The sequence below is a fragment of the Gorilla gorilla genome, chromosome 21, assembly GCF_029281585.2.
Source record: "Gorilla gorilla gorilla isolate KB3781 chromosome 21, NHGRI_mGorGor1-v2.1_pri, whole genome shotgun sequence".
NCBI classification, from domain to species: Eukaryota; Metazoa; Chordata; class Mammalia; order Primates; family Hominidae; genus Gorilla; species Gorilla gorilla.
Window position 1 is genome coordinate 40,889,783 of NC_073245.2, and position 14,353 is coordinate 40,904,135.

Below are 14,353 nucleotides of genomic sequence, written 5' to 3' on the forward strand. Positions count from 1 at the left end.
CCCTCTTTTTGTGGAATTTGCAAGTGTAGATTTCTAGCGTTTTGGCGCCAGCGGTAGAAAAGGAAATATCTTCGTATAAAAACTAGAGAGAATCATTCTCAGCAACCACTTTGGGATGTGTGCGTTCCACTCACAGAGTTTAACCTTTCTTTTCATAGAGCAGTTTGGAAACACTCTGTTTGTAAAGTCTGCAAGTGGATATTTGGACCTCTTTGAGGATTTCGTTGGAAACGGGATTTCTGCATCTAACGCTAGATAGAAGAATTCTCAGTAACTTGTTTGGGCTGCGTGTGTTCAACTCACAGAGTTGAACCTTCCTTTAGACAGAGCAGATTTCAAACCCTCTTTTTGTGGAATTTGCAAGTGGAGATTTCAAGCGATTTGGGGCCAACGGTAGAAAAGGAAATATCTTCGTATAAAAACTAGAGAGAATCATTCTCAGCAACCACTTTGGGATGTGTGCGTTCCACTCACAGAGTTTAACCTTTCTTTTCATAGAGCAGTTTGGAAACACTCTGTTTGTAAAGTCTGCAAGTGGATATTTGGACCTCTTTGAGCATGCGCTGGAAAGGGGATTTCTGCATCTAACTCTAGATAGAAGAATTCTCAGTAACTTGTTTGGGCTGCGTGTGTTCAACTCACAGAGTTGAACCTTCCTTTAGACAGTGCAGATTTGAAACCCTCTTTTTGTGGAATTTGCAAGTGGAGATTTCATGCGCTTTGTGGCCAACGGTAGAAAAGGAAATATCTTCGTATAAAAACTAGAGAGAATCATTCTCAGCAACCACTTTGGGATGTGTGCGTTCCACTCACAGAGTTTAACCTTTCTTTTCATAGAGCACTTTGGAAACACTCTGTTTGTATGTCTGCAAGTGGATATTTGGACCTCTTTGAAGATTTCATTGGAAACGGGATTTCTGCATCTATCGCTAGACAGAAGAATTCTCAGTAACTTCCTTGGCCTGCGTGTGTTCAACTCACAGAGTTGAACCTTCCTTTAGGCATAGAATATTTGAAACCCTCTTTTTGTGGAATTTGCAAGTGGAGATTTCATGCGCTTTGTGGCCAACGGTAGAAAAGGAAATATCTTCGTATAAAAAATAGAGAGAATCATTCTCAGCAACCACTTTGGGATATGTGCGTTCCACTCACAGAGTTTAACCTTTCTTTTCATAGAGCAGTTTGGAAACACTATGTTTGTAAAGTCTGCAAGTGGATATTTGGACCTCTTTGAGGATTTCATTGGAAACGGGATTTCTGCATCTATCGCTAGACAGAAGAATTCTCAGTAACTTCCTTGGCCTGCGTGTGTTCAACTCACGGAGTTGAACCTTCCTTAGGCAGAGCAGATTTGAAACCCTCTTTTTGTGGAATTTGCAAGTGGAGATTTCAAACTATTTTGGGCCAACGGTAGAAAAGGAAATATCTTCGTATAAAAACTAGGGAGAATCATTCTCAGCAACCACTTTGGGATATGTGCGTTCCACTCACAGAGTTTAACCTTTCTTCTCATAGAGCTGTTTGGAAACACTCTGTTTGTAAAGTCTGCAAGTGGATATTTGGACCTCTTTGAGGATTTCGTTGGAAACGGGATTTCTGCATCTAATGCTAGACAGAAGAATTCTCAGTAACTTCTTTGGGCTGCGTGTGTTCAACTCACAGAGTTGAACCTTCCTTTAGACAGAGCCGATTTGAAACCCTCTTTTTGTGGAATTTGCAAGTGGAGATTTCAAGCTCTTTGGGGCCAACGGTAGAAAACGAAATATCTTCGTATAAAAACTAGAGAGAATCATTCCCAGCAACCACTTTGGGATGTGTGCGTTCCACTCACAGAGTTTAACCTTTGTTTGCATACAGCATTTTGGAAACAGTCTGTTTGTAAAGTCTGCAAGTGGATATTTGGACCTCTTTGGGGATTTCGCTGGAAACGGGATTTCTGCATCTAACGCTAGATAGAAGAATTCTCAGTAACTTCTTTGGGCTGCGTGTGTTCAACTCACAGAGTTGAACCATCCTTTAGACAGAGCAGATTTGAAACCCTCTTTTTGTGGAATTTGCAAGTGGAGATTTCAAGCACTTTGTGGCCAAAGGTAGAAAAGGAAATATCTTCGTAAAAAAACTAGAGAGAATCATTCTCAGCAACCACTTTGGGATGTGTGCGTTCCACTCACAGAGTTTAACCTTTCTTTTCATAGAGCAGTTTGGAAACACTCTGTTTGTAAGTCTGCAAGTGGATATTTGGACCTCTTTGAGAATTTCATTGGAAACGGGTTTTCTGCATCTATCGCTAGACAGAAGAATTCTCAGTAACTTCCTTGGCCTGCGTGTGTTCAACTCACAGAGTTGAACCTTCCTTTAGGCAGAGCAGATTTGAAACCCTCTTTTTGAGGAATTTGCAAGTGGAGATTTCAAGCGCTTTGGGGCCAACGGTAGAAAAGGAAATATCTTCGTATAAAAACTAGAGAGAATCATTCTCAGCAACCACTTTGGGTTGTGTGCGTTCCACTCTCAGAGTTTAACCTTTCTTTTAATAGAGCAGTTTGGAAACAATCTGTTTGTAAAGTCTGCAAGTGGATATTTGGATCTCTTTGAGGATTTCGTAGGTAAATGGATTTCTGCATCTAACGCTAGACAGAAGAATTCTCAGTAACTTCTTTGGGCTGCTTGTGTTCAACTCACAGAGTTGAACCTTCCTTTAGACAGAGCAGATTTGAAACCCTCTTTTTGTGGAATTTGCAAGTGTAGATTTCTAGCGTTTTGGCGCCAGCGGTAGAAAAGGAAATATCTTCGTATAAAAACTAGAGAGAATCATTCTCAGCAACCACTTTGGGATGTGTGCGTTCCACTCACAGAGTTTAACCTTTCTTTTCATAGAGCAGTTTGGAAACACTCTGTTTGTAAAGTCTGCAAGTGGATATTTGGACCTCTTTGAGCATTGCGCTGGAAACGGGATTTCTGCATCTAACTCTAGATAGAAGAATTCTCAGTAACTTCTTTGGGCTGCGTGTGTTCAACTCACAGAGTTGAACCTTCCTTTAGACAGTGCAGATTTGAAACCCTCTTTTTGTGGAATTTGCAAGTGGAGATTTCATGCGCTTTGTGGCCAACGGTAGAAAAGGAAATATCTTCGTATAAAAACTAGAGAGAATCATTCTCAGCAACCACTTTGGGATGTGTGCGTTCCACTCACAGAGTTTAACCTTTCTTTTCATAGAGCACTTTGGAAACACTCTGTTTGTATGTCTGCAAGTGGATATTTGGACCTCTTTGAAGATTTCATTGGAAACGGGATTTCTGCATCTATCGCTAGACAGAAGAATTCTCAGTAACTTCCTTGGCCTGCGTGTGTTCAACTCACAGAGTTGAACCTTCCTTTAGGCATAGAATATTTGAAACCCTCTTTTTGTGGAATTTGCAAGTGGAGATTTCAAACGATTTGGGTCCAACGATAGAAAAGGAAATATCTTCGTATAAGAAATAGAGAGAATCATTCTCAGCAACCACTTTGGGATATGTGCGTTCCACTCACAGAGTTTAACCTTTCTTTTCATAGAGCAGTTTGGAAACACTCTGTTTGTAAAGTCTGCAAGTGGATATTTGGACCTCTTTGAGGATTTCGTTGGAAACGGGATTTCTGCATCTAATGCTAGACAGAAGAATTCTCAGTAACTTCTTTGGGCTGCGTGTGTTCAACTCACAGAGTTGAACCTTCCTTTAGACAGAGCAGATTTGAAACCCTCTTTTTGTGGAATTTGCAAGTGGAGATTCCAAGCGCTTTGGGGCCAACGGAAGAAAAGGAAATATCTTCGTATAAAAACTAGAGAGAATCATTCCCAGCAACCACTTTGGGATGTGTGCATTCCACTCACAGAGTTTAACCTTTGTTTTCATAGAGCAGTTTGGAAACAGTCTGTTTGTAAAGTCTGCAAGTGGATATTTGGACCTCTTTGTGGATTTCGCTGGAAACGGGATTTCTGCATCTAACGCTAGATAGAAGAATTCTCAGTAACTTCTTTGGGCTGCGTGTGTTCAACTCACAGAGTTGAACCTTCCTTTAGACAGAGCAGAATTGAAACCCTCTTTTTGTGGAATTTGCAAGTGGAGATTTCAAGCGCTTTGGGGCCAACGGTAGAAAACGAAATATCTTCGTATAAAAACTAGAGAGAATCATTCTCAGCAACCACTTTGGGATGTGTGCGTTCCACTCTCAGAGTTTAACTTTTCTTTTCATAGAGCAGTTTGGAAACACTCTGTTTGCAAAGTCTGCAAGTGGATATTTGGATCTCTTTGTGGATTTCGTAGGTAACTGGATTTCTGCATCTAACGCTAGACAGAAGAATTCTCAGTAACTTCTTTGGGCTGTGTGTGTTCAACTCACAGAGTTGAACCTTCCTTTAGACAGAGCAGATTTGAAACAATCTTTTTGTGGAATTTGCAAGTGGAGATTTCAAGCGCTTTGGGGCCAACGGTAGAAAAGGAAATATCTTCGTACAAAAACTAGAGAGAATCATTCTCAGCAACCACTTTGGGATGTGTGCGTTACACTCACAGAGTTTAACCTTTGTTTTCATAGAGCAGTTTGGAAACACTCTGTTTGTAAAGTGTGCAAGTGGATATTTGGACCTTTTGAGGATTTCGTTGGAAACGGGATTTCAGCATCTAATGCTAGACAGAAGAATTCTCAGTAACTTCTTTAGGATGCATGTGTTCAACTCACAGAGTTGAACCTTCCTTTAGACACAGCAGATTTGAAACCCTCTTTTTGTGGAATTTGCAAGTGTAGATTTCCAGCTTTTTGGCGCCAGCGGTAGAAAAGGAAATATCTTCGTATAAAAACTAGAGAGAATCATTCTCAGCAACCACTTTGGGATGTGTGCATTCCACTCACAGAGTTTAACCTTTCTTTTCATAGAGCAGTTTGGAAACACTCTGTTTGTAAAGTCTGCAAGTGGATATTTGGACCTCTTTGAGCATTGCGCTGGAAACGGGATTTCTGCATCTAACTCTAGATAGAAGAATTCTCAGTAACTTCTTTGGGCTGCGTGTGTTCAACTCACAGAGTTGAACCTTCCTTTAGACAGTGCAGATTTGAAACCCTCTTTTTGTGGAATTTGAAGTGGAGATTTCATGCGCTTTGTGGCCAACGGTAGAAAAGGAAATATCTTCGTATAAAAACTAGAGAGAATCATTCTCAGCAACCACTTTGGGATGTGTGCGTTCCACTCACAGAGTTTAACCTTTCTTTTCATAGAGCACTTTGGAAACACTCTGTTTGTATGTCTGCAAGTGGATATTTGGACCTCTTTGAAGATTTCATTGGAAACGGGATTTCTGCATCTATCGCTAGACAGAAGAATTCTCAGTAACTTCCTTGGCCTGCGTGTGTTCAACTCACAGAGTTGAACCTTCCTTTAGGCATAGAATATTTGAAACCCTCTTTTTGTGGAATTTGCAAGTGGAGATTTCAAACGATTTGGGTCCAACGGTAGAAAAGGAAATATCTTCGTATAAAAAATAGAGAGAATCATTCTCAGCAACCACTTTGGGATATGTGCGTTCCACTCACAGAGTTTAACCTTTCTTTTCATAGAGCAGTTTGGAAACACTCTGTTTGTAAAGTCTGCAAGTGGATATTTGGACCTCTTTGAGGATTTCGTTGGAAACGGGATTTCTGCATCTAATGCTAGACAGAAGAATTCTCAGTAACTTCTTTGGGCTGCGTGTGTTCAACTCACAGAGTTGAACCTTCCTTTAGACAGAGCAGATTTGAAACCCTCTTTTTGTGGAATTTGCAAGTGGAGATTCCAAGCGCTTTGGGGCCAACGGAAGAAAAGGAAATATCTTCGTATAAAAACTAGAGAGAATCATTCTCAGCAACCACTTTGGGATGTGTGCGTTCCACTCACAGAGTTTAACCTTTGTTTTCATAGAGCAGTTTGGAAACAGTCTGTTTGTAAAGTCTGCAAGTGGATATTTGGACCTCTTTGTGGTTTTCGCTGGAAACGGGATTTCTGCATCTAACGCTAGATAGAAGAATTCTCAGTAACTTCTTTGGGCTGCGTGTGTTCAACTCACAGAGTTGAACCTTCCTTTAGACAGAGCAGATTTTAAACCCTCTTTTTGAGGAATTTGCAAGTGGAGATTTCAAGCGCTTTGGGGCCAACGGTAGAAAAGGAAATATCTTCGTATAAAAGCTAGAGAGAATCATTCTCAGCAACCACTTTGGGATGTGTTCGTACCACTCACAGAGTTAAACCTTTCTTTTCATAGAGCAGTTTGGAAACACTCTGTTTGTAAAGTCTGCAAGTGGATATTTGGACCTCTTTGAGGATTCCGTAGGAAACGGGATTTCTCCATCTAACGCTAGACAGAAGAATTCTCAGTAACTTCCTTGGGCTGCGTGTGTTCAACTCACAGAGTTGAACCTTCCTTTAGACAGAGCAGAATTGAAACCCTCTTTTTGTGGAATTTGCAAGTGGAGATTTCAAGCGCTTTGGGGCCAACGGTAGAAAACGAAATATCTTCGTATAAAAACTAGAGAGAATCATTCTCAGCAACCACTTTGGGATGTGTGCGTTCCACTCTCAGAGTTTAACCTTTCTTTTCATAGAGCAGTTTGGAAACACTCTGTTTGTAAAGTCTGCAAGTGGATATTTGGATCTCTTTGTGGATTTCGTAGGTAACTGGATTTCTGCATCTAACGCTAGACAGAAGAATTCTCAGTAACTTCTTTGGTCTGCGTGTGTTCAACTCACAGAGTTGAACCTTCCTTTAGACAGAGCAGATTTGAAACCCTCTTTTTGTGGAATTTGCAAGTGGAGATTTCCAGCTCTTTGGCGCCAACGGTAGAAAAGGAAATATCTTCGTATAAAAAATAGAAAGAATCATTCTCAGAAACCACTTTGGGATGTGTGCATTCCACTCACAGAGTTTAACCTTTCTTTTCATAGAGCAGTTTGGAAGCACTCTTTTTGTAAAGTCTGCAAGTGGATATTTGGACCTCTTTGAGGATTTCTTTGGAAACGGGATTTCTGCATCTAACGCTAGGCAGAAATATTCTCAGTAACTTCTTTGGGCTGTGTGTATTCAACTCACAGTGTTGAACCTTCCTTTAGACAGAGAAGATTTGAAACCCTCTTTTTGTGGAATTTGCAAGTGGAGATTTCAAGCGCTTTGGGGCGAAAGGTAGAAAAGGAAATATCTTTGTATAAAAACCAGAGAGAATCATTCTCAGCAACCACTTTGGCATGTGTGCGTTCCACTTATGGAGTTTAACCTTTCTTTTCATAGAGCAGTTTGGAAACACTCTGTTTGTAAAGTCTGCAAGTGGATATTTTGACCTCTTTGAGGATTTCGTTGGAAACGGGATTTCTGCATCTAACGCTAGACAGAAGAATTCTCAGTAACTTCTTTGGGCTGTGTGTGTTCAACTCACAGAGTTGAACCTTCCTTTAGGCACAGCAGATTTGAAACCCTCTTTTTGTGGAATTTGCAAGTGGAGATTTCAAGCGCTTTGGGGCCAACGGTAGAAAAGGAAATATCTTCGTATAAAAACTAGAGAGAATCATTCTCAGCAACCACTTTGGGATGTGTGCGTTCCACTCACAGAGTTTAACCTTTGTTTTCATAGAGCAGTTTGGAAACACTCTGTTTGTAAAGTGTGGAAGTGGATATTTGGACATTTTGAGGATTTCGTTGGAAACGGGATTTCTGCATCTAATGCTAGACAGAAGAATTCTCAGTAACTTCTTTAGGATGCATGTGTTCAACTCACAGAGTTGAACCTTCCTTTAGACACAGCAGATTTGAAACCCTCTTTTTGTGGAATTTGCAAGTGTAGATTTCTAGCGTTTTGGCGCCAGCGGTAGAAAAGGAAATATCTTCGTATAAAAGCTAGAGAGAATCATTCTCAGCAACCACTTTGGGATGTGTGCGTTCCACTCACAGAGTTTAACCTTTCTTTTCATAGAGCAGTTTGGAAACACTCTGTTTGTAAAGTCTGCAAGTGGATATTTGGACCTCTTTGAGGATTTCGTTGGAAACGGGATTTCTGCATCTAACGCTAGATAGAAGAATTCTCTGTAACTTCTTTGGGCTGCGTGTGTTCAACTCACAGAGTTGAACCTTCCTTTAGACAGAGCAGATTTGAAACCCTCTTTTTGTGGAATTTGCAAGTGGAGATTTCAAGCGCTTTGGGGCCAACGGTAGAAAAGGAAATATCTTCGTATGAAACATAGAGAGAATCATTCACAGCAACCACTTTGGGATGCGTGCGTTCCACTCACAGAGTTTAACCTTTCTTTTCATAGAGCACTTTGGAAACACTCTGTTTGTAAAGTCAGCAAGTGGATATTTGGACCTCTTTGAGGATTTCGTTGGAAACGGGATTTCTGCATCTAACGCTAGACAGAAGAATTCTCAGTAACTTCTTTGGGCTGTGTGTGTTCAACTCACAGAGTTGAACCTTCCTTTAGACAGAGCAGATTTGAAACCCTCTTTTTGTGGAATTTGCAAGTGGAGATTTCAAGCGCTTTGGGGCCAACGGTAGAAAAGGAAATATCTTCGTATGAAACCTAGAGAGAATCATACTCAGCAACCACTTTGGGATGTGTGAGTTCCACTCACAGAGTTTAACCTTTCTTTTCATAGAGCAGTTTGGAAACACTCTGTTTGTAAAGTCTGCAAGTGGATATTTGGACCTCTTAGAGGATTTCGTTGGAAACGGGATTTCTGCATCTAACGCTGGACAGAAGAATTCTTAGTAACTTCTTTGGGCTGCGTGTGTTCAACTCACAGAGTTGAACCTTCCTTTAGGCACAGCAGATTTGAAACCCTCTTTTTGTGGAATTTGCAAGTGGAGATTTCAAGTGCTTTGTGGCCAACGGTAGAAAAGGAAACATCTTCGTATAAAAACCAGCGAGAATCATTCCCAGCAACCACTTTGGGATGTGTGCGTTCCACTCACAGAGTTTAACCTTTCTTTTCATAGAGCACTTTGGAAACACTCTGTTTGTAAAGTCAGCAAGTGGATATTTGGACCTATTTGAGGATTTCGTTGGAAACGGGATTTCTGCATCTAACGCTAGACAGAAGAATTCTTAGTAACATCTTTGGGCTGCATGTGTTCAACTCACAGAGTTGAACCTTCCTTTAGACAGAGCAGATTTGAAACCCTCTTTTTGTGGAATTTGCAAGTGGAGATTTCAAGCGCTTTGGGGCCAACGGTAGAAAAGGAAATATCTTCGTATAAAAACCAGCGAGAATCATTCTCAACAACCACTTTTTGATGTGTGCGTTCCACTCACAGAGTTTAACCTTTCTTTTCATATAGCACTTTGGAAACACTCTGTAAAGTCTGCAAGTGGATATTTGGACCTCTTTGAGGATTTCGTTGGAAACGGGATTTCTGCATCTTACGCTAGACAGAAGAATTCTCAGTAACTTCTTTGGGCTGCTTGTGTTCAACTCACAGAGTTGAACCTTCCTTTAGACAGAGCAGATTTGAAACCCTCATTTTGTGGAGTTAGCAAGTGGAGATTTCAAGCACTTTGGGGCCAATGGTAGAAAAGGAAACATCTTCGTATAAAAACTAGCGAGAATCATTCGCAGCAACCACTTTGGGATGTTTGCGTTCCACTTACAGAGTTTAACCTTTCTTTTCATATAGCACTTTGGAAACACTCTGTTTGTGAAGTCTGCAAGTGGATATTTGGACCTCTTTGAGGATTTCGTTGGAAACGGGATTTCTGCATCTAACGCTAGACAGAAGAATTCTCAGTAACTTCTTTAGGCTGCGTGTGTTCAACTCACAGAGTTGAAGCTTCCTTTAGACAGAGCAGATTTGAAACCCTCTTTTTGTGGAATTTGCAAGTGGAGATTTCAAGCGCTTTGGGGCCAACGGTAGAAAAGGAAATATCTTCGTATAAAAACCAGCGAGAATCATTCTCAGCAACCACTTTGGGATGTGTGCATTCCACTCACAGAGTTTAACCTTTCTTTTCATATAGCACTTTGGAAACACTCTGTTTGTAAAGTCAGCAAGTGGATATTTGGACCTCTTTGAGGATTTCGTTGGAAACGGGATTACTGCATCTAACGCTAGACAGAAGAATTCTCTGTAACTTCTTTGGGCTGCGTGTGTTCAACTCACAGAGTTGAACCTTCCTTTAGACACAGCAGATTTGAAACCCTCTTTTTGTGGAATTTGCAAGTGTAGATTTCTAGCGTTTTGGCGCCAACGGTAGAAAAGGAAATATCTTCGAATAAAAACTAGAGAGAATCATTCTCAGCAACCACTTTGGGATGTGTGCGTTCCACTCACAGAGTTTAACCTTTCTTTTCATAGAGCAGTTTGGAAACACTCTGTTTGTAAAGTCTGCAAGTGGATATTTTGACATCTTTGAGGATTTCGTTGGAAACGGGATTTCTGCATCTAACGCTACACAGAAGAATTCTCAGTAACTTCCTTGGGCTGCGTGTGTTCAACTAACAGAATTGAACCTTCCTTTAGACAGAGAAGATTTGAATCCCTCTTTTTGTGGAATTTGCAAGTGGAGATTTCAAGCGCTTTGGGGCCAACGGTAGAAAAGGAAATATCTTCGTATAAAACCTAGTGAGAATCATTCTCAGCAACCACTTTGGGATGTGTGCATTCCACTCACAGAGTTTAACCTTTCTTTTCATAGAGCAGTTTGGAAACACTCTGTTTGTAAAGTCTGCAAGTCGATATTTGGACCTCTTTGAGGATTTCGTTGGAAACGGGATTTCTGCATCTAACCCTAGACAGAAGAATTCTCAGTAACTTCTTTGGGCTGCTTGTGTTCAACTCACAGAGTTGAACCTTCCTTTAGACAGAGCAGATTGGAAACCCACTTTTTGTGGAATTTGCAAGTGGAGATTTCAAGTGCTTTGGAGCCAACGGTAGAAAAGGAAATATCTTCGTATAAAAACTAGAGAGAATCATTCTCAGCAACCACTTTGGGATGTGTGCGTTCCACTCACAGAGTTTAACCTTTGTTTTCATAGAGCAGTTTGGAAACACTCTGTTTGTAAAGTCTGCAAGTGGATATTTTGACCTCTTTGAGGATTTCGTTGGAAACGGGATTTCTGCATCTAACGCTAGACAGAAGAATTCTCAGTAACTTCTTTAGGCTGCGTGTGTTCAACACACAGAGTTGAACCTTCCTTTAGACACAGCAGATTTGAAACCCTCTTTTTGTGGAATTTGCAAGTGTGGATTTCTAGCGTTTTGGCGCCAACAGAAGAAAAGGAAATATCTTCGTATAAAAACTAGAGAGAATCATTCTCAGCAACCACTTTGGGATGTGTGCGTTCCACTCACAGAGTTTAACCTTTCTTTTCATAGAGCAGTTTGGAAACACTCTGTTTGTAAAGTCTGCAAGTGGATATTTGGACCTCTTTGAAGATGTCGTTGGAAACGGGATTTCTGCATCTAACGCTAGACAGAAGAATTCTCAGTAACTTCTTTGGGCTGCGTGTGTTGAACTCACAGAGTTGAACCTTCCTTTAAACAGTGCAGATTTGAAACCCTCTTTTTGTGGAATTTGCAAGTGGAGATTTCAAGCGCTTTGGAGCCAACGGTAGAAAAGGAAATATCTTCGTAGAAAAACTAGAGAGAATCATTCTCAGCATCCACTTTGGGATGTGTGCATTCCACTCACAGAGTTTAACCTTTCTTTTCATAGAGCGGTTTGGAAACACTCTGTTTGTAAAGTCTGTAAGTCGATATTTGGACCTCTTTGAGGATTTCGTTGGAAACGGGATTTCTGCATCTAACGCTAGACAGAAGAATTCTCAGTAACTTCTTTGGGCTGTGTGTGTTCAACTCACAGAGTTGAAACTTCCTTTAGACACAGCAGATTTGAAAACCTCTTTTTGTGGTATTTGCAAGTGGAGATTTCAAGCGCTTTGGGGCCAACGGTAGAAAAGGAAACATCTTCGTATAAAACCTAGAGAGAAACATTCTCAGCAACCACTTTGGGATGTGTGCGTTCCACTCACAGAGTTTTACCTTTCTTTTCATAGAGTGGTTTGGAAGCACTCTGTTTGTAAAGTCTGCAAGTCGATATTTGGACCTCTTTGTGGATTTCGATGGAAACGGGATTACTGCATCTAACGCAAGACAGAAGAATTCTCAGTAACTTCTTTAGGCTGCGTGTGTTCAACTCACAGAGTTGAACCTTCCTTTAGACAGAGTAGATTTGAAACCTTATTTTTGTGGAATTTACAACTGGAGATTTCAAGCGCTTTGGGGCCAAAGGTAGAAAAGGAAATATCTTCGTATAAAAACTAGAGAGAATCATTCTCAGCAACCACTTTGGCATGTGTGCATTCCACTCACAGAGTTTAACCTTTCTTTTCATAGAACAGTTGGGAAACACTCTGTTTGTAAAGTCTGCAAGTGGATATTTGGACCTCTTTGAGGATTTCGTTGGAAACGGGATTTCTGCATCTAATGCTAGACAGAAGAATTCTCTGTAACTTCTTTGGGCTGCGTGTGTTCAACTCACAGAGTTGAACCTTCCTTTAGACACAGCAGATTTGAAACCCTCTTTTTGTGGAATTTGCAAGTGTAGATTTCTAGCGTTTTGGCGCCAACGGTAGAAAAGGAAATATCTTCGAATGAAAACTAGAGAGAATCATTCTCAGCAACCACTTTGGGATGTGTGCGTTCCACTCACAGAGTTTAACCTTTCTTTTCATAGAGCAGTTTGGAAACACTCTGTTTGTAAAGTCTGCAAGTGGATATTTTGACATCTTTGAGGATTTCGTTGGAAACGGGATTTCTGCATCTAACGCTACACAGAAGAATTCTCAGTAACTTCCTTGGGCTGCGTGTGTTCAACTAACAGAATTGAACCTTCCTTTAGACAGAGAAGATTTGAATCCCTCTTTTTGTGGAATTTGCAAGTGGAGATTTCAAGCGCTTTGGGGCCAACGGTAGAAAAGGAAATATCTTCGTATAAAACCTAGAGAGAATCATTCTCAGCAACCACTTTGGGATGTGTGCATTCCACTCACAGAGTTTAACCTTTCTTTTCATAGAGCGGTTTGGAAACACTCTGTTTGTAAAGTCTGCAAGTCGATATTTGGACCTCTTTGAGGATTTCATTGGAAACGGGATTTCTGCATCTAACCCTAGACAGAAGAATTCTCAGTAACTTCTTTGGGCTGCTTGTGTTCAACTCACAGAGTTGAACCTTCCTTTAGACAGAGCAGATTGGAAACCCACTTTTTGTGGAATTTGCAAGTGGAGATTTCAAGTGCTTTGGAGCCAACGGTAGAAAAGGAAATATCTTCGTATAAAAACTAGAGAGAATCATTCTCAGCAACCACTTTGGGATGTGTGCGTTCCACTCACAGAGTTTAACCTTTGTTTTCATAGAGCAGTTTGGAAACACTCTGTTTGTAAAGTCTGCAAGTGGATATTTTGACCTCTTTGAGGATTTCGTTGGAAACGGGATTTCTGCATCTAACGCTAGACAGAAGAATTCTCAGTAACTTCTTTAGGCTGCGTGTGTTCAACTCACAGAGTTGAACCTTCCTTTAGACACAGCAGATTTGAAACCCTCTTTTTGTGGAATTTGCAAGTGTGGATTTCTAGCGTTTTGGCGCCAACAGAAGAAAAGGAAATATCTTCGTATAAAAACTAGAGAGAATCATTCTCAGCAACCACTTTGGGATGTGTGCGTTCCACTCACAGAGTTTAACCTTTCTTTTCATAGAGCAGTTTGGAAACACTCTGTTTGTAAAGTCTGCAAGTGGATATTTGGACCTCTTTGAAGATGTCGTTGGAAACGGGATTTCTGCATCTAACGCTAGACAGAAGAATTCTCAGTAACTTCTTTGGGCTGCGTGTGTTCAACTCACAGAGTTGAACCTTCCTTTAAACAGTGCAGATTTGAAACCCTCTTTTTGTGGAATTTGCAAGTGGAGATTTCAAGCGCTTTGGAGCCAACGGTAGAAAAGGAAATATCTTCGTAGAAAAACTAGAGAGAATCATTCTCAGCATCCACTTTGGGATGTGTGCGTTCCACTCACAGAGTTTAACCTTTCTTTTCATAGAGCGGTTTGGAAACACTCTGTTTGTAAAGTCTGTAAGTCGATATTTGGACCTCTTTGAGGATTTCGTTGGAAACGGGATTTCTGCATCTAACGCTAGACAGAAGAATTCTCAGTAACTTCTTTGGGCTGCGTGTGTTCAACTCACAGAGTTGAAACTTCCTTTAGACACAGCAGATTTGAAAACCTCTTTTTGTGGTATTTGCAAGTGGAGATTTCAAGCGCTTTGGGGCCAACGGTAGAAAAGGAAACATCTTCGTATAAAACCTAG